This window comes from Symphalangus syndactylus, chromosome 5, assembly GCF_028878055.3.
Source record: "Symphalangus syndactylus isolate Jambi chromosome 5, NHGRI_mSymSyn1-v2.1_pri, whole genome shotgun sequence".
NCBI classification, from domain to species: Eukaryota; Metazoa; Chordata; class Mammalia; order Primates; family Hylobatidae; genus Symphalangus; species Symphalangus syndactylus.
In genome coordinates this window covers 49,442,210-49,465,635 of record NC_072427.2, presented here as the reverse complement: position 1 = coordinate 49,465,635, position 23,426 = coordinate 49,442,210, and positions in this window count along the sequence as shown.

Genomic DNA, 23,426 nt, shown 5'->3' with positions numbered 1-23,426 from the left:
TTTAAAATAGTGAATGAAGCTGGGAGTGGTGGCTCACACCTGTAATCCTAGTACTTTGGGAGGCAGACTAAACCTCGAGCTCTTCATCTCTAGAGTCTCAGAAGCAAAGAATGGATATACAACTGAAAAAGTATCTGAAAAATTCGTGTCATTATCCTTTCTAAATATGGAAAAATACACAAGTATATGAGTTCACAATGCTAAGAAAACCTCCAGAAGGAAAAATTCAAAGAAATCCATGGCCAGTTACATCACAATCCATTTATTTGAAAGCTAAAGGGCTCACGCCTGTGATCCCAGCACTTTGGGAGGCTGAGTTGGGTGGATTACTTGAGGTCAGGAGTTTGAGACCACCTGGCTAATGTGGTGAAACCCCGTCTGTACTGAAAATGCAAAAATTAGCTGGGTGTGGTGGCAGGCACCTGTAATCCCAGCTATTTGGGAGGCTGAGGCAGGAGAATCACTTGAACCCGGGAGGCAGAAGTTGCAGTGAGCTGAGATCATGCCATTGCACTCCAGCCTGGGTGACAAGAGGGAAATTCAGTCTCACAAAAAAAAAAAAAAAAGAAGAAGGCGGGGCGCGATAGCTCACGCCTGTAATCCCAGCACTTTGGGAGGCCAAAGAGGGCGGATCACGAGGTCAGGAGATCGAGAACATCCTGGCTAATACGGTGAAATCCCGTCTCTACTAAAAATACAAAAAATTAGCCAGGCATGGTGGCAGGCGCCTGTGGTCCCAGCTGCTCAGGAGGCTGAGGCAGGAGAATGGCATGAACCCGGGAGGCGGAGCTTGCAGTGAGTGGAGATCGCGCCACTGCATCCCAACCCTGGGGACAGAGCAAGACTCCATCCCCCTGACCAATAAAAAAAGGAAAAGGAAAGAAAAGAAAAAGAAAACTACAGATGTAGAAAAAGGTCTTGAAAATACCGTGGATTTCTATGTGAAACCATGGAGATCAGAAGGAAGGGGAATGCCGTGAAAATATCTTTCAGAAATAAAGGTGAAAGAAATACATTCCCACTTAAAAGACGTGATAAAGGAAGTTCCACTGACAGAGTGGAAGGAAGATAAAAACAGAAGGAAATGTGCAATATCACCAATTAGACAAGAGTAGTATAAAGATTTAAGGAATACACACACACACACACACACTCACACTCACACTCACACACACGAACCAATCTAAAAGAGCTGCCAAGGGCCAAAGCTGAAGTAATTTAAACAACAAAATAAATTTCACATGGGTTAATTTATAACCCAAAAGATAAAATAAGTATCCATGAGTCCATACTGATATAAATATATGCTTGAATAAATTAACAAATGAGGAGAAAAAGACAAATCTTATGCATAAAAGAATTTTATTTAATAAATGTAGAAAAATATATGACAACAGAAAACCACCACTAAAATACCACAGTAAAAAATGCTGCAGGTGAGACTCATGATACATGATAAAATTCCTCGGTGAGACTTTAAGAAGAAATAGAATAGCATGTTATTCACATGGCCTCAAATAATTTTCCCTAAAAAATTCATCAGTTAATGTGGTTATTTTAACTTATGTCCATACATACTTTCATATCATTCCCTCCAATAAGTGAAACTTAGTTCCTAGTCATTGAGTGTGGTCTGGAGTTAGTGGTTTCCCTCTACCCAATGGAAAGAGAAAATAGTAACTTTACAGTCAAGAATCCAGCAGACATCATCCTATGTGATTCAGCTTAATATTAGCAATAGATAAAGTTTATAACACATAACATTCTAATACGATGTGGTGAGAAGGACACCTGACTTCCATGTTATTCTTCCCCAAAATCCATGGCCAAAGCATAATCATGAGAAAACATCAGATGAATATAAGTGGGTAGATATTCTTCAAAATGCCTCTCTGGAACCCTTCAAATGTGTCACAGTCACAAAGGAGAAGTGCAGATTGAGAAACTGTCACAGATGGGGGCTAAGAAGAAATGGTGATTGACGCAGTGTGGTATCCTTGATTAGACTCCGGAATGAAAAAAGACATTAGCAAAAAAATACAAAGTGGATGAAATATGTATACAGTTTTTAGTTTTGTTATTAGTATTGCACCAATATTAAGTTCTTAGTTTGGATAAATGTGGCATGATTATGTAAGATGCTAGCCTTAGGGGAAACGTGGTGAAGGGTGTACTCAAATTCACTGTACTGTCATTTTGACTCTTCTGTAAGTATAAAATTATTTCAAAATAAAAAAATTAAAATTGTAAACATTGCCAGATTGGATATAAAAAGCAAGACTCAACCATATGTTACTTACAAACATAATACTTTCTTTTTTTGTGAGACCGAATTTTACTCTGTCTCCCAGGCTGGAGTGCAGTGGTGCAATTTCAGCTCACTGCAACCTCTGCCTCCTGGGTTCAAGCGATTCTTGTGCCTCAGCCTCCCAAGTAACTGAAATTACAGGCATGATCCACCATGTCCAGCTAATTTTTGTATTTTTAGTAAAGACAGGGTTTCAATATGTTGGCCAGGCGGGTCTCAAACTCCTGACCTCAAGCGATTAGGCCTCCCAAAGTGCTGGGATTACAGGCCTGAGCCACCACAACTGGCCCAAACATAATACTTTAAATATAATGACATAAATAAGTTAAAAGGAAAGGATGGAAAATATAGATTCCATGGTAGTACTAAATAAAACAAAACTGTGGTGCCTATTTCAATATTGGACAAAGTCGATTTCAGAGGAAAGAAAACTTCCAGAAGATAATTTTACAAATACAAACATAAATACAAACATAAATATACTATTTATCAAGAAAACAAATTAACCCAAAATGAGAATCTGCAAGATGACATGCATAAAACTATACTTATAATTGACAATTTCAATATTTTTCTCTGAATAATTGACGGAAAAAGCAGACACGTAAGTATCCAAAGTACAAAAAGCGTTGAATAACATTATAAACCAAATTGACCTACCTGACATTTATATAACATGTCATCAAATAACACCAACATTTCTATTATTTCCCAAAACACATTTAACATGTGCAAGGGCTCTTGTTCTGGACAATCAAAAAAAAAAACAACGGGATTCAAGAAGTACAAAGTATGGTTATTCTCTGACCACACAAGGGAATTAAATTAAGAATTCACAATATTCCCAACTCTTTTTAAAAGTAAATCCCACACTTCTAAATAACCCATGGGCCACACCAAACAAATATGAATGGGGAAAAATCAAAATGTGTTGGATATTGTTGAAGAAGTCTTTGGGAGGAATATTATAGAACTAAGTGCCTATATTATGAATAAGGAAGGTCTCTTCAGAGATTCAACTTCTTCCTAGTTTAGTCTTGGGAGGGTGTATGTGTCGAGGAATTTATCCATTTCTTCTAGATTTTATAGTTTACTTGCATAAAGGTATTTGTAGTATTCTCTGATGGTAGTTTGTATTTCTGTGGGATCGGTGGTGATATCCCCTTTTATCATTTTTTATTGGGTCTATTTGATTCTTCTCTCTTTTCTGCTTTATTAGTCTTGCTAGCGGTCTGTCAATTTTGTTGATCTTTTCAAAAAACCAGCTCTTGGATTCATTAATTTTTTGAAGGGTTTTTTGTGTCTCTATTTCCTTCAGTTCTGCTCTGATTTTAGTTATTTCTTGCCTTCTGCTAGCTTTTGAATGTGTTTGCTCTTGCTTTTCTAGTTCTTTTAATTGTGATGTTAGGGTGTCAATTTTGGATCTTTCCTGCTTTCTCTTGTGGGCATTTAGTGCTATAAATTTCCCTCTACACACTGCTTTAAATGTCTCCCAGAAATTCTGGTATGTTGTGTCTTTGTTCTCGCTGGTTTCAAAGAACATCTTTATTTCTGCCTTCATTTCGTTATGTACCCAGTAGTCATTCAGGAGCAGGTTGTTCAGTTTCCATGTAGTTGAGCGGTTTTGAGTGAATCTCTTAATCCTGAGTTCTAGTTTGATTGCACTGTGGTCTGAGAGACAGTTTGTTATAATTTCTGTCTTTTACATTTGCTGAGGAGAGCTTTACTTCCGACTATGTGGTCAATTTTGGAATAGGTGTGGTGTGGTGCTGAAAAAAGTGTATATTCTGTTGATTTGGGGTGGAGAGTTCTGTAGATGTCTATTAGGTCCGCTTGGTGCAGAGCTGAGTTCAATTCCTGGATATCCTTGTTAACTTTCTGTCTTGTTGATCTGTCTAATGTTGACAGTGGGGTGTTAATGTCTCCCATTATTATTGTGTGGGAGTCTAAGTCTCTTTGTAGGTCACTCAGGACTTGCTTTATGAATCTGGGTGCTCCTGTATTGGATGCATATATATTTAGGATAGTTAGCTCTTCTTGTTGAATTGATCCCTTTACCATTATGTAAGGACCTTCTTTGTCTCTTTTGATCTTTGTTGGTTTATAGTCTGTTTTATCAGAGACTAGGATTGCAACCCCTGCCTTTTTTTGTTTTCCATTTGCTTGGTAGATCTTCCTCCATCCTTTTATTTTGAGCCTATGTGTGTCTCTGCACGTGAGATGGGTTTCCTGAATACAGCACACTGATGGATCTTGACTCTTTATCCAATTTGCCAGTCTGTGTCTTTTAATTGGAGCATTTAGTACATTTACATTTAAAGTTAATATTGTTATGTGTTAATTTGATCCTGTCATTATCATGTTAGCTGGTTATTTTGCTCATTACTTGATGCAGTTTCTTCCTAGCCTTGATGGTCTTTACAATTTGGCATATTTTGCAGTGGCTAGTACCGGTTGTTCCTTTCCATGTTTAGTGCTTCCTTCAGGAGCTCTTTTAGGGCAGGCTTGATGGTGAGAAAATCTCTCAGCATTTGCTTGTCTGTAAAGGATTTTGTTTCTCCTTCACTTATGAAGCTTAGTTTGGCTGGATATGAAATTCTGGGTTGAAAATTCTTTTCTTTAAGTATGTTGAATATCGGCCCCCACTCTCTTCTGGCTTGTAGAGTTTCTGCCAAGAGATCTGCTGTTAGTCTGATGGGCTTCCCTTTGTGGGTAACCCGACCTTTCTCTCTGGCTGCCCTTAACATTTTTTCCCTCATTTCAACTTTGGTGAATCTGACAATTATGTGTCTTGGAGTTGCTCTTCTCGAGGAGTATCTTTGTGGTGTTCTCTGTATTTCCTGAATCTAAATGTTGGTCTGCCTTGCTAGATTGGGAAAGTTCTCCTGGATAATATCCTGCAGGGTGTTTTCCAACTTGGTTCCATTCTCCCTGTCACTTTCAGATACACCAATCAGACATAGATTTGGTCTTTTCACATAGTCCCATATTTATTGGAGGCTTTGTTCATTTCTTTTTATTCTTTTTTCTCTAAACTTCTCTTCTCGCTTCATTTCATTCATTTCATCTTCCATCACTGATACCCTTTCTTCCAGTTGATCGCATCAGCTCCTGAGGCTTCTGCGATCTTCATGTACTTCTCGAGCCTTGGCTTTCAGCTCCATCAGCTCCTTTAAGCACGTCTCTGTATTGGTTATTCTAGTTATACATTTGTCTAATTTTTTTTCAAAGTTTTTAACTTCTTTGCCATTGGTTTGAATTTTGTCCTGTAGCTCAGAGTAGTTTGATCGTCTGAAGCCTTCTTCTCTCAACTCGTCAAAGTCATTCTCCGTCCAGCTTTGTTCTGTCGCTGGTGAGGAACTGTGTTCCTTTGGAGGAGGAGAGGCTCTCTGCTTTTTAGAGTTTCCAGTTTTTCTGCTCTGTTTTTTCTCCATCTTTGTGGTTTTATCTACTTTTGGTCTTTGATGATGGTGATGTATGGATGGGTTTTTGGTGTGGATGTCCTTTCTGTTTGTTAGTTTTCCTTCTAACAGACAGGACCCTCAGCTGCAGGTCTGTCGGACTTTGGTAGAGGTCCACTCCAGACTCTGTTTGCCTGGGAATCTCTGAATAGACCAATAACAGGCTCTGAAGTTGTGGCAATAATCAATAGCTTACCAACCAAAAAGAGTCCAGGACCAGATGGATTCACAGCTGAATTCTACCAGAGGTACAAGGAAGAACTGGTACCATTCCTTCTGAAACTATTCCAATCAACAGAAAAAGAGGGAATCCTCCCTAACTCATTTTATGAGGCCAGCATCATCCTGATACCAAAGCCGGGCAGAGACACAACCGAAAAAGAGAATTTTAGACCAATATCCTTGATGAACATTGATGCAAAAATTCTGAATAAAATACTGGAAAAGCAAATCCAGCAGCACATCGAAAAGCTTATCCACCATGATCAAGTGGGCTTCATCCCTGGGATGCAAGGCTGGTTCAACATACGCAAATTAATAAATGTAATCCAGCATATAAACAGAACCAAAGACGAAAACCACATGATTATCTCAATAGATGCAGAAAAGGCCTTTGACAAAATTCAACAACCCTTCATGCTAAAAACTCTCAATAAATTAGGTATTGATGGGACATATTCAAAATAGTAAGAGCTATCTATGACAAACCCACAGCCAATATCATACTGAATGGGCAGAAACTGGAAGCATTCCCTTTGAAAACTGGCACAAGACAGGGATGCCCTCTCTCACCACTCCTATTCAACATAGTGTTGGAAGTTCTGGCCAGGGCAATGAGGCAGGAGAAGGAAATAAAGGGTATTCAATTAGGAAAAGAGGAAGTCAAATTGTCCCTGTTTGCAGATAACATGATTGTATATCTAGAAAACGCCATTGTCTCAGTCCAAAATCTCCTTAAGCTGATAAGCAACTTCAGCAAAGTCTCAGGATACAAAATCAATGTACAAAAATCACAAGCATTCTTATATGCCAATAACAGATAAACAGAGAGCCAAATCATGAGTGAACTACCATTCACAATTGCTTCAAAGAGAATACAATACCTAGGAATCCAACTTACAAGGGATGTGAAGGGCCTCTTCAAGGAGAACTACAAACCACTGCTCAATGAAATAAAAGAGGATACAAACAAATGGAAGAACATTCCATGCTCATGGGTTGGAAGAATCAATATCGTGAAAATGGCCATACTGCCCAAGGTAATTTATAGATTCAATGCCATCCCCATCAAGCTACCAATGACTTTCTTCACAGAATTGGAAAAAACTACTTTAAAGTTTATATGGAGCCAAAAAAGAGCCCGCATCACCAAGTATATCCTAAGCCAAAAGAACAAAGCTGGAGGCATCACACTACCTGACTTCAAACTATACTACAAGGTTACAGTAACCAAAACAGCATGGTACTGGTACCAAAACAGAGATATAGATCAATGGAAGAGAACACAGCCCTCAGAAATAACACCACATAGCTACAACTATCTGATCTTTGACAAACCTGACAAAAACAAGCAATGGGGAAAGGATTCCCTATTTAATAAATGGTGCTGGGAAAACTGGCTAGCCATAAGTAGAAAGCTGAAACTGGATCCCTTCCTTACACCTTATACAAAAATTAATTCAAGATGGATTAAAGACTTACCTGCTAGACCTAAAACCATAAAAACCCTAGAAGAAAACCTAGGCATTACCATTCAGGACATAGGCATGGGTAAGGACTTCATGTCTAAAACACCAAAAGCAATGGCAACAAAAGCCAAAATTGACAAATGGGGTGTTATTAAACTGAACAGCTTCTGCACAGCAAAAGAAACTACCATCAGAGTGAACAGGCAACCTACAAAATGGGAGAAAATTTTCGCAACATACTCATCTGACAAAGGGCTAATACATACTCATCTGACAAAGGGCTAATATCCAGAATCTACAATGTACTCAAACAAATTTACAAGAAAAAAACAAACAACCCCATCAAAAGGTGGGTGAAGGACATGAACAGACACTTCTCAAAAGAAGACATTTATGCAGCCAAAAAACACATGAAAAAGTGCTCATCATCACTGGCCATTAGAGAAATGCAAATCAAAACCACAATGAGATACCATTCACACCAGTTAGAATGCCCATCATTAAAAAGTCAGGAAACAACAGGTGCTGGAGAGGATGTGGAGAAATAGGAACACTTTTACACTGTTGGTGGGACTGTAAAGTAGTTCAACTATTGTGGAAGTCAGTGTGACAATTCCTCAGGGATCTAGAACTAGAAATACTATTTGACCCAGCCATCCCGTTACTGGGTATATACCCACAGGACTATAAATCATGCTGCTATAAAGACACATGCACACATATGTTTATGGCGGCACTATTCACAATAGCGAAGACTTGGAACCAACCCAAATGTCCAACAACGATAGACTGGATTAAGAAAATGTGGCACATATACACCATGGAATACTATGCAGCCATAAAAAATGATGAGCTCATGTCCTTTGTAGGGACATGGATGAAACTGGAAATCATCATTCTCAGTAAACTATCGCAAGGACAAAAAACCAAACACCATATGTTCTCACTCATTGGTGGGAATTGAACAATGAGAACACATGGACACAGGAAGGGAAATATCACACTCCGGGGACTGTTGTGGGCTGGGCGGAGCGGGGAGGGACAGCATTAGGAGATATACCTAATGCTAAATAACGAGTTAATGGGTGCAGCACACCAACATGGCACATGGATACATATGTAACAAACTTGAACATTGTGCACATGTACCCTAAAACTTAAAGCATAATAATAATAAAAAGAAGAAAGGTCTCAAATCAATGACCTTAGCTTCCTGCCTAGGAATACAAAAAATGAATAGCAAATTATACACTTAGAAAGTAGAAAAAATGAAATAATAAATGTCATGAAGAACACTGGAAAACAATAGAGAGTATCAATGAAACAACAATAAAAAGAAAAACCTGGTTTCTTGAAAAATTAAGAAAATTGGTAATTTTCTAGTCAAACTGCTCAGGATAAAATCAGGGAAGGATCAAATAATATTACCAATATCGATAATGAGGAAGGCAGCAGCACTAAAGTTTAAAAATTATTAACCAGATCATAATGAAATATAATGAATAAACTTCACAATCAAGAGATGGACAAAGTCCTAGGGTGACAAAAACTAGTAAACCTTATTCAGTATATATACATATATCTCCATTAAATAAGAAGAATTTTTAGTTAAAATAATTCCGACTAAGGAAACTGTTAGAAATCAATAAGAGTCAGATACCTGTAAGGTTTTTGTAACATTTGAAAATTCATTAATGTAACCCACTTTAGTAACAAAGCAAGAAAGAAAAAAAAATCATCCCAGTAGGTCAGAAAAGCACAATACTTAATGGTGAAAGCTTGCATCATTTCTCATAATATAATAGTGGTGAAATAATAATTTTTTCAACAGGATGGACTTGATTCATAACTAATATTTTATGTAAAATGTTATCAAAAATAGATAATTATGAATGTACTATGTGCATTGTAATTGTACCCAAATATTCAAGCTAAAACTACAACATCTCTTGAGGAAAACATAGGAGATATTCTTTGAGACTTTGGGCTAGCAAAATATTTTTCAGCTATGGCATCAAAAGGCAAAATACATAAATGGACACATTGTTAAATTGAATTTTATCAAAATAGAAACATTCTGCTGTCAAAATATACTGTTAAGGGAATGAAAAGGCCACAAATTGGAATAAAATATTTGCAAAGCACATTTCACCAAAGATTATATGTTCATCATGAGAAGCACATGAAGTGTTATTCAATATCATCAGCCATAACGTGAATACAATTAAACTTCGAATGAAATGCCACTACTATCCTATTAAAATGACTAAAATTAAGAAAATTGACTGTATCCACTGTTTGTAAGAATGTGGAGGAAGTAGAACTCTCATTCATTTCTGTTGGATTTAAAATTTTACAATAACTTTGAGAAAAAAATTTTTTTAGTTTCTTTAAGAGTTAAAAATTCACCCACCATATGATCCAGCCATTTGATTTCTAGTAAGAGAAATAAAGGCATTTTTCCATACAGAGTATTTTACATGAGTGTTCTTAGCAATTTTATTTGTAATAGCTCCAAAGTGGAAACAATCAAAAAGTTATCAATAGAAAAATGGCAAACAAACTGTGGTGTATTTCTACAATGAAATACTGCTCAGCAATAAAATGAATAACTCTTGGTATATGCTATGACATGAAAGAGTCTTAAAATAACTATGCTGAGTTAAAGAAGACAGATAAAAAAGATTAAGCACTGTAGGATTTCATTATATAAAATTCTTGAAAATGCACACTACTCAATTGTGGCAGAGAGCAGATCGCTGGTTACTGAAAAAGTAGGAGAGAGTGGGTGGGGGAGCAATTACAGAGGGGCATGAGGAAGCATGTGGGGGTGGCGAACATGTTCATTATCTTGATGGGGGTAATGGTTGCATGGATTTATATGTCAAAAGTTGTCAAATTATACACATTAAATATGTGCAGTTTATCATATATCAATTACACCTCAATAGAACTGTTAAAAATAGGCTCTGGAGTTTCACCTGTGGGAAGTGTCAGTGGTGGAAAAAAGTAAGACACAGGAAAGTCAAGGTTTTCAGCAGTATATATTAAACAGTATCTATGCCTGTTTATCTCTGCCCTGTAATGAATGAGCAGTTTTCCAATGCCCCTAAGGGAGATGTGTGGTTCTAGACCCTTGTGTTCTATGAATAGTAAAGTCTCTTCTCTGTTGGGAACAGGCCCCCAAATCTGGCCATAAACTGGCCCCAAAACTGGCCATAAACAAAATCTCTGCAGCACTCTGACATGTTCCTGATGGCCATGATGCCCACGCTGAAGGTTGTAGGTTTACCAGAATGAGGGCAAGGAACACCTGGCCCACGCAGGGTGAAAAACCGCTTAAAGGCATTCCTAAGCCACAAACAATAGCATGAGTGATCTGCACCTTAAGGACATGTTCCTGCTTCACATAACTATCCAGAGCCCATCCTTTGTTTCCCTTAAGGAATACTTTTAGTTAATCTATACTCTGTAGAAACAATGCTTATCACTGGCTTGCTGTCAATAAATATGTGGGTCAAACTCTGCTTGGGGCTGTCAGCTCTGAAGGCTGTCAGCCCCCTGATTTCCCACTCTGCACTCTATATTTCTCTGTGTGTTTGTCTTTAATTCCTCTAGCGCCACTGGGTTAGGGTCTCCATGACCAAGCTGATCTTGTCAAGGGGTGCCCATACCTGGGGCTCGAACCCGGGTCGAAGGGTTGCTGGAGCGATGGTTGGAGAAGGTGGAGCTAAGCTGGAGGACACCCGAGTACTCTTAAGCAATCCCCATGGTGAGTAAGAAGGGGAGCTTGGAAGCATCAGGGTAACAATGGGACAAGTGTGGGATCTGGTTCATTCCACCTTGGAACCTTTTCACACTGATGATGAGGAGGAAGGAAAGTATAATGAAGTAAAAGAAGAGGTAACAGAGAAGGTTTGTTTACCAGCTAAAGCTAAAGCGGCAAAGGAGGAAGAGATTCATCCCTATCCTTCTGCACCCCTCATTATTTTGAAGGAAAAGAGTGGCCTGACCCTCCAGATCTTTCTTTTCCGGAGGACACTGGGTGAAAAGTGCCCTAGTGACTGTTTGAGCAGCGCCTCAAGTGACCGCTCTGAGTTCTATTCAGGCAGGAATCCAGCAAGCTAGATGTGAGGGTGATATAGAGGCTTGGCAGTTCCCTGTTGGGATACACCCCCCAGATCAACAGGGAAATATTATAGCTACATTTGAGCCTTTTCCTTTTAAAATACTTAAAGAATTTAAGCAAGCCCTTAATCAATATGGACTATGTTCTCCTTTTGTAATGGCACTGTTAAAGAATGTTACTGTCTCCAGTCAGATGTTGCCAGCGGGGGCAATAGGATTACTTCTAGGTATATATAGTTTAAATTTATTTATTTACCTATTTTTGAGAGGGAGTCTCGCTCTGTCACCCAGGCTGGAGTGCAGTGGCGTGATCTTGGCTCACTGCAAGCTTTGCCTTCTGGGTTCACACCATCCTCCTGCCTCAGCCTCCCCAGCAGCTGAGACTACAGGCACCTGACACCATGCCTGGCTAAGTTTTTGTATTTTTAATAGAGACGGGGTTTCACCATGTTAGCCAGGATGGTCTCGATCTCCTGACCTTGTAATCCACCCGTCTAGGCCTCCCAAAGTGCTGGGATTACAGGCGTGAGCCACAGTGCCTGGCCATCAAGTTTAAATGTAAAAGGAGTGCAAATACATACAGGAGTCATTGATTCGGATTACAATGAGGAAATTGAAATTGTTATATCTAATTCTGTTCTCTGGAAAGCAGAGCCACTAGAGCGCATAGCACAGCTCCTGATTGTGCCGTATGTGGAAATGGGGAAAAGTGAATTAAATGAACAGGAGGATTTGGAAGCACAAATCAACAAGGCAAAGCAGCTTAATGGGTGAACCAAATTACTGATAAATGTCCTACCCGTGAAATAACTATTCAGGGAAAGAAATTTAAAGGTTTGGTACATACAGGAGCGGACAATTCAATCGTTTCTCTACAGCACTGGCCATCCGCGTGGCCAATTCAACCCACTCAATTTAACAGAGCTGGAGTTGGTACAGCCCCTGAAGTATATCAGAGTGGTTATATTCTGCATTGTGAAGGGCCCAATGGACAACTTGGGACTATTCAACCAATTGTAACTTCTGTACCTATAAATTTATGGGGGAGAGATTTATTACAACAATGGGAAACACAAGTTCTAATTCCAGAACAATTATATAGCCCTGAAAGTCAACATATGATGCATGAAATGGGGTGTGTCCCTGGTATGGGACTAGGAAAATATTTGCAAGGTTTGAAGGAACCACTTCAAGTGGAAAGACAAAGTTCCCGCCAAGGTTTAGGATACCATTTTTGATGGCGGCCATTGTTAAGCCTCCAGAACCTATACCTTTAAAATGGTTAACAGATAAGCCAATTTGGATAGAATAATGGCTGCTAAGTAAAGAGAAACGGGAGGCTTTAGAGGACTTAGTTACTGAACAATTAGAAAATGGACACATAGCTCCAACATTTTCCCCTTGGAATTCTCCAGTTTTTGTAATTAAGAAAAAATCAGGTAAATGCAGAATGTTAACTGACTTAAGGGCTGTTAATTCAGTTATGCAACCTATGTGGACATTGTAGCCAGGATTGCCTTCTCCTGCTATGATTCCAAAAAAATAGGCTTTAATAGTCATAGATTTAAAAGACTGTTTCTTTACTATCCCCTTGGTTGAGCAAGACTGTGAACAGTTTGCATTTACAGTTCCTGGAGTAAACAACCTGCAGCCTGCTAAGCATATTCATTGGAAAGTGTTGCCACAAGGCATGTTAAACAGTCCAACAATTTGCCAGATGTATGTAGGGCAAGCAATTGAACCTACTCATAAAAAATTTTCACAGTGTTACATTATTCAGTATATGGATGATATACTTTGTGCTGCCCCCACTTGAGAAATATTACTCCAATGTTATAATCACTTGCAAAATTTGACTTCTCATGCTGGTTTAATTATAGCTCCTGACAAAATTCAGACTACTACTCCTTACTCCTACTTGGGGACCTTAGTAAATGACACTACCATTGTGCTACAGAAAGTAACCATACATAGGGATCAATTGAAAACATTAAATGACTTTCAAAAATTACTAGGGGACATTAATTGGACACGACCTACTCTAGGCATTCCTACCTATGCCATGAGTAATCTATTTTCTATCCTTAGAGGAGATCCTAGTCTCACTAGCCCTCAACAGTTAACAAAGGAGGCTGAGGCAGAGTTACAGCTGATTGAAAAGCAAGTCCATAAGGCTCAAATAAATAGAACAGATCCAGAGAAGACTCTAGATTTGCTAATTTTTTCAACTCATCATTCACCTACTGGTGTTATTGTCCAAGAGCAGGACTTAGTAGAATGGCTTTTTCTTCCACATGCTAATTCACAGACTGTAACTCCTTATTTGGATCAAATCGTTACTATTATAGGAAATGGGAGAATTCAGATTGTTAAATTACATGGATATGATCCTGGAGAAATTATTGTCCCTCTCATGAAGACACAAATACAGCAAGCTTTTATAAATACTCTTACTTGGCAAACCCATTTAGCTGACTTTGTGGGTATTCTAGATAATCATTTTCCTAAAATGAAACTGTTTCAATTTTTGAAATTAACTAATTGGATTCTCCCTAAAATAACTAAATTTAAACCAATTGAAGGTGCTGAGAATGTTTTTACAGATGGGTCTGGTAATAGTAAAACTTCTTATTCTGGCTCACAAGGTAAAGTTTTTCAGACACCCTATACTTCAGCTCAGAAAGCAGAGCCTATAGCTGTAATTGAGGTATTGACTGCTTTTAATATACCTATTAGTGTGTTTCTGATTCTTCATATGTGGTTCATTCCATACAATTAATTGAAAATGCTCAGTTACAAGTTCATACAGATGAACAACTGATGACTTTATTTACCCAATTGCAAACAGCAGTCAGGAGTAAAATACAGCCTTTTTACATCACTCACATTAGGGCTCATACAACTCTTCCAGGACCTTTAACTGAAGGGAATCAAATGGCTGATCGCCTAGTTGCTACTGCAATATCTAATGCCAGACAATTTTACAATTTAACCAATGTTAATGCCTCTGGTCTCAAACGCAGATACAGCATTACCTGGAAAGAAGCTAAAGCTATTATCCAGCAATGCCCAATTTGCCAAATGGTGCATTCCTCATCTTTCACAGGAGGAGTTAATCCTGGAGGATTGGAACCTAATTCTCTTTGGCAAATAGATGTCACACATGTTCCCTCATTTGGGAGACTAGCTTATGTACATGTATGGGTGGACACCTTTTCTCACTCTGTCTGGGCTACATGCCAATCAGGAGAGTCTTCTGCCTGTGTTAAACATCATTTTTTGCAGTGTTTTGCGGTGACGGGCATTCCAGCTTCTATTAAAACAGATAATGCCCCAGGCTATACTAGCAAAGCTCTAGCTACATTTTTCTTTATATGGAATATTAAACACATTACTGGTATCCCATATAATTCTGAAGGACAAGCCGTAGTGGAACGAATGAATCTCTCCCTGAAACAGCAGTTGCAAAAGCAAAGTGGGGGGAAACAGGGTCTGTGGGACACCCTGTATATTCAGTTGAATCTAGTATTATTGACTTTAAATTTTTTGAGCCTGCCTAAAGGCCAGATGCTATCAGCAGCTGAACAACATCTACAGAATCCAGCTGCAAAGACAGAAGCAGAACAACTGGTTTGGTGGAGCGACCCGATAACAAAAAGTTCGGAAATAGGTAAAATAATAACTTGGGGTAGAGGTTATGCTTGTGTTTCTCCAGGCCAAAACCAGCAGCCGATTTGGATACCATCAAAACACCTGAAACCTTATCATGAGCCAGATGCTGAGGAAGAGATTCCAGGAGGATTCTGAGGACCCCCTGGTTGCAGCCATGTCGAGGCTGATGCTGAGGAGGACCCCAACTGTCATGAGCAACATCCATCAAACACAGCCACCTATCTGGGGACAGATCAAGAGGCTGTCACAGATGGTGGAAGAAAACCTGAGGAAAGCGGGACAACCAGTCACAACGAGTAACTTAATGGTAGCTATGATAGCAGTGATCACCACTGCCATGAGTATTCCTTCAACAAGGGCTGACATAGAGAACAATTATACTTCTTGGGCATATTTACCAATCTTGGCTGGCAATAATGTCCAGATGTAATCACTCTATGACACAGTTACACATGCTTTCTGATCTCAGTATTTACCATAATAAATCTGCTCCTATAATTGAGGCATACCACCCTCAAAAACCTATTTGTAAACAGAATTGGACCTGTCCAGAAATAATGAACGTGCTTGTTTGGGAAGATTTCATTGCAGAACAGGCAGAGGTGCTGGCAACGATTCCTATGAAATCATTATTGATTGGTTCCCTAAGGGGATGTTTAGCTTGAATTGCACCTCTCAGTCTGTGTGCCATGACCACACTCTGTTCAGCTGGTCTAAACAAAATGGTTAGATGGTAGAAATGTAAGAAATATGGCAAGAGTTCCTATCATCTGGAAACATGGCAGTATAGTGGCACCTCAACTTCAAATGATATGGCCCACTGTAGGAGCTAAACATAAGGATTTGTGGAAACTATGAATGGCACTTAATAAGATCAAAATTTGGGAAAGAATAAAAAATCATCTAGAAGGACACTTTACAAACTTGTCTTTAGATACTGCAAAATTAAAAGAACAAATATTTAAAGCATCCCAGGCACACCTGACCGTAATGCCAGGAACTGGAGTGCTTGAAGGAGCTGCAGATGGATTAGCAGCTAGTAACCCATTAAAATGGATAAAAACACTTGGAGGCTCTGTGATTTCAATGATGATTGTGCTTTTAATCCGTGTTGTTTATCTCTGCATAGTCTGCAGATGTGGATCCTGACTCCTGCGAGAAGTAGCTCACCACAGTGATAAGGCCGCCTTTGCTTTTATCATGTTTTAAAAGCAAAAAGGGGAAACATGTTGGGAATGGGCCCCCAAATCTGGCCATAAATTGGCCCCAAAACTGGCCATAAACAAAATCTCTGCAGCACTGTGGCATGCTCCTGATGGCTATGATGCCTATGCTGAAGGTTGTGGTTTACCAGAATGAGGGCAAGGAACACCTGGCCCACCCAGGATGGAAAACCACTTACGGCATTCCTAAACCACAAACAATAGCATGAGCAATCTGTGCCTTAAGGAAATGTTCCTGCTGCAGATAACCAGCCAGAGCCCATCCCTTTGTTTCAGCCCATCCCTTTGTTTCCCATAAGGAATACTTTTAGTAAATCTATAATCTATAGAAATAATGCTTATCACTGGCTTGCTGTCAGTAAATATGTGGGTCAAACTCTGTTCAGGGCTGTCAGCTCTGAAAGCTGTCAGCCCCCTGATTTCCCACTCTGCACTCTATATTTCTGTGTGTGTGTCTTTAATTCCTCTAGTGCCGCTGGGTTAGGGTCTCCATGACCAATCTGGTCTTGGCACTTCTCAACTTTCCTTGGAGGGTACAAACTTCTGTCCAAAGGAGGCTACAGTAAGCATCAAATAGAGGAAGCTAGAGTACCAGGAAGCAGGGAGGATAAATTCAAGTCATCTTATCAGAGCCTGTGTTACAATAAAAAATTTACCTGATCTTTGTCCTAAGTTCCTTGCTTATAACCTTTGGAATTTCTTGAGTGATAGGCGTGTCTTTGTTATGCTAATAAGGTGACTCATTAACAATCACCTTTGTGGATCAATACAAAACTTTAAAATGGGGCTGGTCACGAGGCTAAATATATGATTACAGAATTGGGACTTCAGCTGCCTGACCTTCTGAGAAGTAAGGGGGCCTGGTGGCTGAGTTCAATCACATGGCCCATGGTTCAAGCAATCATGCCTACATATGAAGCCCCAGTAAAAACTCTGAACAATGTAGCTCAGTGGGGATTCCTCGTTTTTGTGAACAAATGGATGTTCCTAGAGAGTGGCATGCCCTGTTCCCACATGGAGAGGTCATAAATCTCTGCAGTTCCTCCAAGACCCCCTCCCCAACATATATCTTTTCTAAGAAAGTGATAATCATAAGTACAGCACTTTCAGTGAGTTCTGTTAGTCGGTATAGCAAATTATTAAATCTACTAGGGTCATGGGAATCTCCAAATATGTAGGTAGTTAGTCGGAAGTGTGGGTGTCCTGAGGGCCCCTGAAGTACAGCTGGCATTGGAAGAACAATCTTGTTGGGGGTCACACACTTCAGCTTGTAGGATCTGCACTAAATTTGTGTGATTACTGCAAGATTTGAATTATGGTACACCCAGTTGGACCACAATTCAACAAAGTAGAAGTGACACAATAAACCTAAAGCAGAATGGAGCTCATTTATTTCCCTAATTGACACATTAGTAATAATGGGGGGGGCCTATAAGGCCATGATTATAAAAATTATTTCATATAATTTTATGTAATTATAAAAATTAATCCCTGACAACGTCAGCAGGTGGAAGCAACTAACAAGTCTGATCGAACTGGGGATGATGGGGTCCCATCTTAATGAACCTAAGAGCCTTCCATATTCCAAAAGCTGGTACATGAATGCATGCTCCTGACTTTTCAATGGATAAGTGGGATTTGAGGCTATTTTTCATGAGACTCCAGAATATAGCCACCTGAACCTAACAATATTGAAACAGCAAACATTCTTTCTCTTGAGACCAGCCTATTGTGGATCAATATGACTGTGCTGTACCAGTAACCAGGAAGTTAGGAGAAACGCTAGAATTGGACTTTATTTAGCAGTCTTTGCCAGCCTCATTAACTATGAATGTGAAAGACCCTGCGGTTACTTAGAAATCCCACAGTACTCTATGCCATTTGTGAAGATCCTTGTGGGTAGAGATTGGAGTAATTTTGCTACCAGTCAAGGAATGCCAGAAGCCTCTAGAAGGCAGGAAGGGCAGGAACAGATTCTCCCTTAAAGCGTTTGGTAGGAGCATGGCCAAACCAACATCCTGATTTAAAACTTCTGGCTGCCAAATCTACAAGAGTATAAACTTCTGTTATTTTATGCCACCCAATTTGTGGTGATTTTTTACGGCAGCCTTAGGAAACGATTATGGGAGAAATGTTTTAATTTCAAAAAATTGTACTGGTTTCAGTGTGCAAAATAAACTGTAAGTGAATAAACTAGTGAGAAGGCACAGAGGGTGTCCCCGGCAGTGATCCAAGTGTGAAAGAGCAGTGGAATATAGTCGTGGATGGCAGTGAGTGGCTTATAGCAGGTGAGAATTATGTGATTATCTAGATATGAAGGATACAGGAGAATCAATGGTGTCCTCTTTTCTTCCTCAGGACCCCGGGTGGACAGCTATGCCATGTACTGTGAAGTAGGGAACACACTGGCAGCAGAAGGTTTCAGACAGACACTGACGAAGTAGAGTAAAATGTTGAATTTCAAACTCAGGCTGGGTGTGGTGGCTCATGTCTGTAATCCCAGCACTTTAGGAGTCTGAGGCAGGTGGATTACTTGGGTCCAGGAGTTCAAGACAAGCCTGGGAAACATGGCAAAACTCCATCTATAAAAATATGAAAATTTAGCCAAGCGTGGTGGCACACACCTGCAGTCCTGCTACTCAGGAGGCAGAGGTGGGAAAATAACCTGAGCCTGGGAGGTTGAGGCTACAGTGAGCTGAGATTACACCACTGCACTCAAGCCTGGGCAATCAGAGTGAGACTCTATCTCAAAAAATAAAATAAAATAAAATAAAATAAAATAAAATAAAATAAAATAAAACTCAAAGGCACAATGTTAAGATGACCTTTAGGCAGTTGGATATCCAGTTATAGAACATAAAAGAGACATCTTAGTCTGGAGAAATGAATTTTGGACTCATTTCTGTATAGATGTAAAATTCAAGCTCTGGGAGATGGTGTTGCTCAGAACACAAGGTGACAGGAACAGAAGAGGTGAGATAGGACCACCAGAAACTTCAACTTTTAGAGGATGGCTGGAGAAAGATATTTCAAAAGATCTGAAAAGGTGAAGAGAAGTCTCAGTGATTCCTGAAGTCTATGGGGTACCCTGAGGACTCAGGGCTATCTGGAAGAATAGCCATGACATGGGTGGTGCATGTGTGTGTGTGTGTGTGTTGTGTATTTGCACGTGTGTGTTCCCAGTATAGTTAAGGAACCCAAGACTGATTGGTAGATAATTCCGTCATTGAAAGGATAACATGAAATACTGCAAACACCACGACACACATAAATTTGACAAATTAGATTAAATGGCCAGATACGGTTTGGATTTGTGTTCCTGCCCAAATCTCACGTCGAATTGTAATCCCCCATGTTGGAGGAGGGGCCTGGTGGGAGATGACTGGATCATGGGTTGGTGGGGGGACTTCCCCCTTGCTGTTCTCGTGATAGTGGTGAGTTCTTAGGAGATCTGGCTGTTCAAATGTGTGTGGCACCTTCTTCTTGGCTTTCCTCCTCCTGCTCTGGTTATGTCAGATGTGCTTGCTTCCCCTTTTCCTTCCACCATGATTGTAAGTTCCCTGAGGCCTCCCCAGTCATGTTTCCTGTATAGCTTGCAGAACCATGATCCAATGAAACCACTTTTCTTTATAAATTCCCCAGTCTCAGGTAGCTCTTTATAGTAATTCGAAAATGGACTAATACATGAGCCAACTTCCTAAGACCACAAAGTACCAAAACCCATCCATTATGAAAAGATAATCTGAATAGGCTTACAATTAAAACAAATAGTTACAAACTCTCTGAAAAAGAAACCTTCAGGCACTGATAGTTTCACTGAAAATTTCTACCAAACATTTGCAGAAGAAATAAAAACAATTCTACACAATTTATTCCATAAAGCTGAAGAGAAGGAGGGACCAGTAGTTTTATGAGGTTATAATGTCAAAACCAGATATAGACCAATATCACTGCTGAGGATATAGATAAAAACTCTCAGCTAAAAAAAAAAAAAAATATTACCAAATTAAGTCCAGTGACATGTAAAAGGAATAATACAGCACAAACTGGAACCCAACATCTGCCTGAATATAGTTTATCTTAGAGAAGAGTGTTTAAGATGAGGCAAGCTATTTTAATATGTTCCAGAAATAGCTCCAGTTGGGATGGTCATAGGATCATCTGGAAAAAGGCTTAAATCACCTGGGCCTATTGCTGCGCCTCTCTCTCTGCACTCCTCTCTGCTTGTTATTTTCTGTGATTCTCAATTGGGGACTGCACTGCCCGTAAAAGGGCTTTTGGTGGTGTGTGGGGATGGTTCCTTTTTTCTTTTCTCCACTTTCCTGTTAGTTTTCCCGTGTCTGGAGGGCGTATATGTGTGCATGTGAAGGGACACAGCCTCTGTGGCGTATGCTATGTTCTCACACAATGAAACATTACGCCATCCTCATATCATTAAAGAGCACTGCTCCAGACACTCTCAGGGTGATGTGATTTAGCTTCTTTACCTTCCAAACTTCTCTTTCCAGCGCAGGCGTTTTTGCTGAGTTCTGTCAATCCAGATATCCACTGGGTAAGACCATTCGGTCTTCCCAGAATCTTCTGGTCCTCCTCTCTGCATGGTTTCAGGAAATGGCACCTGCATCTCCTAGCTGCACTGTCCTGCTCAATTGGCCGCCGGAGACAGAATCCTGGATGTGCCTGTTATTCACAATCTCCCCTCACCTTCCATTGCTGTTTATATTTTCCCTGGCATTTCTATCGAACCTCGGCTCCCTCTGTCCCACTCTTGGTGATAATATCGCTTCACAATATGCATCATGACATATGATTTGATCAGGCATTTGTTTTCTCTTTTAAGGCTCTTTTTCTCCACCACTTTCCCTCACTACAGATTACAGAGACCATGTCTCTTCTCATTGTATCCCCAGGCACAAGGCCTGAAATGTAATGTTAGTAAACAGTTGGTGAATGAAGATGAAGTAAATGCAAGCCATCACCCATTCTCACATGGATTCCTGGGAAGGGACCCCTAATGAGACTCCCTGCCTCTGCTTGTCCACCTGCCCCAAACTCCAATCTTACTCTGTATCCAGGTAACCTTTCAGAAGACAGCCTAGACTCCTTAACTTTCTGAGAGAGCTGCTCCTTGGGGCTGGGCCGGACTGAAAGTTCTCCCATTTCAGTGCATGCGATGGACCTTGAATGGATGAGCAAGGGCAGTGGCCCCCTAGGGAGGCTGGGGATGAAGGGCCAGGGGCCAGTCCCTCCCTACACCCTCCCAACTTTGGAAAGCAGCACTGCCTGTCCTCACTTCTTAATGTTTTCTAACAAAAAAAGGGTCCCAGCTGCCATGGGTTTTTCCCTCAGACTGAGCTACTTTTCTGAAATGCAAATGTTTCAGGCACTTGACAGATATTGCTCAATATTTGCTGAACACATTAAAGTGAATTCTGTTTAAGATCCTTGGCCTGAAAGGCATTTGGGGCCCGTTTAGGGGCTCCAAGGTGGAGGTTGCTGCCTATGTGGACAGGGAAGAGCCAGAGGATTCACGTTTCATCCAGGGCCTCTGGGCCCCTGCACTGCGAGCATGCGCACTGCTCACTAGAGGCTCTGGGGTGACCCCCCTTCCTCCGTTCACTATGGAAACCAAGGCTGGGACTGGCCTCTCCTCCTGTTCCTGGGTCTGCCAAGAACAGCCTATTCCACAGCTGTGTAATCTGTTCCACATTACAGAGTTCGAAGTAACCCACCAGCAAAACTGTCTGCTCCAGAATATTTTAAGTTACAGCTTCTCCATATATTTTCTGTGTCTATTCACAGAACTTCTATTTACAGAATTTTGATTTAATGAGTAGTTGAGATATATTTTTGTAGTCTTCACACTTTTCTACTAAGCTGCTGGCCCTGAGAGGACTTATTGCCCATCTCAAATAGGGGCCCCTCCTGGAGACACCCAGCAAGATTTATTATCCCCATGACCCTCAGGACAGCATTAGAGCTCTGCCCCAGGTCTGGAGCCTCGGGTCAAGGTAGTTGTGGATGCCTCCCAAGTACTAGCTTCGCCTCATTTCTCACAGTGTCTTTGGTCCTTTTTGTTATCACTCTGAAGGTCGGATCTCTGGTTCATGGGCACACACCCTACTAGGCAGCCATCAAGCTACTGACCCATCTATCCCATTGCACGTGCATGCTCTCCCCACCTACAGGCTATCCCAGGCTTTATTTTGTCCCACTACCACACCTACCCAAACTTCTACTCCCAATAATTTGATTTTGGGGGGGAATTGAACCTCTTCATTCCTCAGGAAGAAGATGATATCATTTTAGCAGGTGCACAGTTGGGCTCCAGGTCTAGCCTGTGCTTCATTTCAGACTTGTGCATCAGACCCAAGGCTTTAAGCCTTCCAAGTGTAATCTCTCAGGGTGGTCTTAATCGACAGGCCCTGGTACAGCATTGGACAACCCTTCTGTCAGAAGTGTAGTGTGCTGTGTGCTGCAGGAGAGGCCTTCTGCACAGTCTGCTTGATGCTGGCAACTTCACTAGAATGAAGTCCAGGTAGAAGCTCAATTATCCAGTCCTGCCCAGGCAGCAACTGAAGTCCAAGCAGCTCTCTGGCCAGAGCGCTGATACTCACTTCAGCAGAGCCACCTTTTATTGCTGTCATGCCCCAAGCTTGCACTTTAATTTCAAGAATCCATTATATCTCGGAGGGTGAAATGTGAGAATGTAGTTTTAATGAGATCACAATGTTAAAAACCATAGCCTATGGCCAAAGCCAAGCTGAGATTCAAATAGTTGGTTCAAACACTTTTATTATTAAAAAAAGTCAAATGAACTAAATATTTTATTTCTTTATTTACTTAATGTTTGAGACACTCTGGCTCTGTTGCCCAGGCTGGAGTGCAGTGGCATGCTCTCAGCTGACTGCAAACTCCACCTCCCAGGTTCAAGCGAGTCTCCTGC